General features: G+C 40.3%; 1 non-coding gene across 1 annotated transcript; it reads left to right on the top strand.

Moving 5' to 3' along the window:
• Positions 1-2,701: 2,701 nt before the first annotated feature.
• Positions 2,702-2,773, top strand: TRNAH-GUG. The gene has a single exon. It is a non-coding gene; the product is annotated as a tRNA-His (tRNA).
• Positions 2,774-3,335: the final 562 nt, after the last annotated feature.

Below are 3,335 nucleotides of genomic sequence, written 5' to 3' on the forward strand. Positions count from 1 at the left end.
TTACTTACTTAAGAAACAAAGTTGTAGCTGAATATATGGGCCCTGTTTTTTTTTATTAAAATCAAAGCAGAAAAGTAGAGAGTTCTTTGCTACATGGGTTTGATGAAACCCCATATGCAACATTATAGTCATTCTAGGCAACTAGAAAGAATGCAAAAATGGAGGAACAAAATGGAGTTAACAAAATAATTAGGAGCTGGGGAGACTTGAGCCTTGTGTAATCATTTGCACAGGTGTAAAATCCTATCATGGTGCACATGGAGAGTTCAGATTTGGTAGCACTTTGCACAGATGTAATGACTGTACAAGGAATAATAGAATGTAATTCAGAGGAAGCATTCAGGCTGATTGTAAATGGCCATGTTTCTCCTGGAACTTGGGGGGCATTGTGCTTGTATAAGGTTCAATAGCTGCTAGAAAACCCCCTGGAGGAGGGTGCCCCACACTGCCCCCAATGCAGGACTGTGCCTTAAATTAAAGCATTTGGCACACACCTTTTATAGTTTGTGGTGTTTAGTGAGTGCCATGGATCTATATGGCAATGTGTAAATATAGACGATATGGCGTTTGAGTCTCCTCTGCCTTGTATAGTCTTGCAGAGATTCCTGTGGGTTAGGAGGGGACAATGCCATTTATCTGCACTAAAAGAAAATTATTGCTCATGCAGATAAACCAGAGGTGAATGCTGGTTTAACGATAAATGTAGAGCAGATCAAATCATGTTTAGCACCATTTCAGAACCCATACTTAAATGCTGTTGTCAGGGGTGGGTAAATTCTCCATTGTAGATAAGGCCTATGCTCCTCTCCTGACTTCTGGCCTGTATGAGTCTTCTATCCTTCTGTTGCTAGAAGTAGACACAATGATTAGTCCCTGTGCCTTAAAAAGAGGAATATGCTACAGAAGCAGATGAATTGTGGTGGAAGAAAGTTCCTATTTGTTATATAAATGTCTTGATTAATAATACAGAATGAAGGAAGAGAATATAGGAGTAGACAGTGTAGAAGCAGAATTGTTTCAGTATATTTTTCAATGTTTCCCTTACAAACCATTTGAATTAATATTTTTACTATTACTACAGCTAAAAATATTTCATTTACATTTTTAATAAATATCCTGAAGCCAATTTTTTCTGCTGATTATAAATTCTCTTTTTATTAAGATAAGCACTCAGTTGATGTAGGCTTCCTCCCTGAAGGCGTGGTGAGCAGAACGCCAGACATACTGAGTTCTAGCAGCGTTATGTTTACTATACTAGTAATAATACTTATCATTTATCTAGATCTTTTCATCTGTAGATATTGAAATGCTTTTCACTGACAAGTGGGTATCATTATCCCTATTAGCCAGATAGACACAAGTTAAGTGACTGCTTAAGGTCACATGGTGAGTTAATAGTAGAATCAGAACTAGAGACCTGTTACAAAGTCCACTGAAATCAATGGAAAGACTGCTGTTGACTTCATTAGGCTTGAAACATATCCCAGAACCCAGCTCTCCTCAGCAACATGCTCAGTCCACATTAAAACACTTTACTGCATTTGTGTTCATCTTGTTTGTTTGTTAAAAATCATGTCTGTTGTATTTGTATATAATCTCACCAGGCATAGTAGTGGATGCTCTCCACGGCATAGGGATGCTCTGCATTGTCCCCTACTCAGCGTTCTGCACAGAGCCCACGATGCTGAGATTTTCTCTTCTGGCTGTGATTGCTAGTGAAGTTTTTGGCACACACCTCTGTAATGGATTGAGCCCCCACCATTCCATCCTCAGTGCCAGCAACCCCATATTCTCTTAGATATTTCCAGTGGAATTATTATGATAGCACATTGTAATGTTTGTCAGGCTTAAATATGATTTAAGATAGTAGGAAGCTCTTTTTTTTTTAAGAGTGTTCCCATTACTTAGAACGTTACATGTAGCTTCATTTTGCTAGAGACTTCATCTCACAGAAGGGTATTGCAAATCTCTCCTGCTTTGCTTTGGGTATCCGAACGTTGCTTAGGCTCATTATTTTGAGACCTGCAGATCTCGAGATAAAAAGCCAGGTGGTTTTCAGCGTTTGGCTCAGTAGCATGCACCGGAGTATAATTCAGCACTACTTGACCGTTGCCTTTCATTGATGGACACTCCGTGGGCAGTCCCGTGTGACCTTGGCATTGGTGTCTGAATGGCAGCTCCTTGCCTAGCCAAGAGAATAACTCTACAAATACAGGAAACGCGATCTGAGCGTGAGTTCAGTGCGTGGTCTAGTGGAGAGAAATCCTTGGCAAGAGCATTCAGAAGCCTGTCACTGTGCAATAGTGAAATGAGTGGCGCTTGTTTTTTTTGTTAAGCAAATGTGTTTTCGCATCTTGTTGGCAAAGAAATGGGTGCGGTTTCTGTGCCTAAATACATGTCATGTACTGTCCCGTTATGTTACAAAAGAAAAAAGTTGTGGGATTGCCATCAAGAGTGGGCGGGCTTCTGTGCCCTTCCTGAACTTACTCCTAGCCCCCCCCCCGTTGATAAGCCATGCCTTAGAATAGAAAGTAGAATTCGGCGCAGGAGCAGATTGCCGTGTGTAATTACTGGCTTGTAAAAATATCTTCGCCAGCTGTGGCTTAGCTGAGTGGAAAACAGCAGGGCGGACGATAGGTGGCGCTGTGCCTTTTGACTTCAATACTGCAACAGGGAAAAAAGCAAACCCGCTAGGTAGCTCGCCGTGATCGTATAGTGGTTAGTACTCTGCGTTGTGGCCGCAGCAACCTCGGTTCGAATCCGAGTCACGGCAGGAAGGGATACGTTTTTTAAAATACAGAACTAAAATATTAGTGAAACTCAATAATACAATGAACAAGCACTTAGAAATCTTGTAACTTTTATAAGGATGACTTGTAAATTTTACCTATAGCCACCAGGTAAGTTTTAGTTCAATAAGCCTATTGCAAGTGTGTGGGCTGTTGTGTTTTTAAATGTGTATTTATGGATAATGTGATGCACATTATGGTGTAGTGAGCATGTAATTTTTAGTAATTACAGCTACTTTAGGTCTGGACTGAACAAGCTCATGAAGTCTGCTTATTTCTGATCTTTGCCAGGAGTGTATAATAATAAAGCAACAACCCTGAATTACTTGAAAATATGACAGCAAGAGATGTGAAAAACTTGCTTAATCAGGCATGAATTGTTGGTGCCAGGAGGTTTTTTCCTGCGTGACAGAAAACATTAACTGTCCCTCATCAGTGATTCCAGGAAACCCTTTGTCTCTGTGATAAGCACTGAGTGTAATTTTACTTTCTTCATCACTGCCTCATATAAGAACACTGGTTCTTAGAAAGAAGACCTCTAAAAGG

Source organism: Mauremys mutica, chromosome 6 (genome assembly GCF_020497125.1).
Source record: "Mauremys mutica isolate MM-2020 ecotype Southern chromosome 6, ASM2049712v1, whole genome shotgun sequence".
Classification (NCBI taxonomy): domain Eukaryota; kingdom Metazoa; phylum Chordata; order Testudines; family Geoemydidae; genus Mauremys; species Mauremys mutica.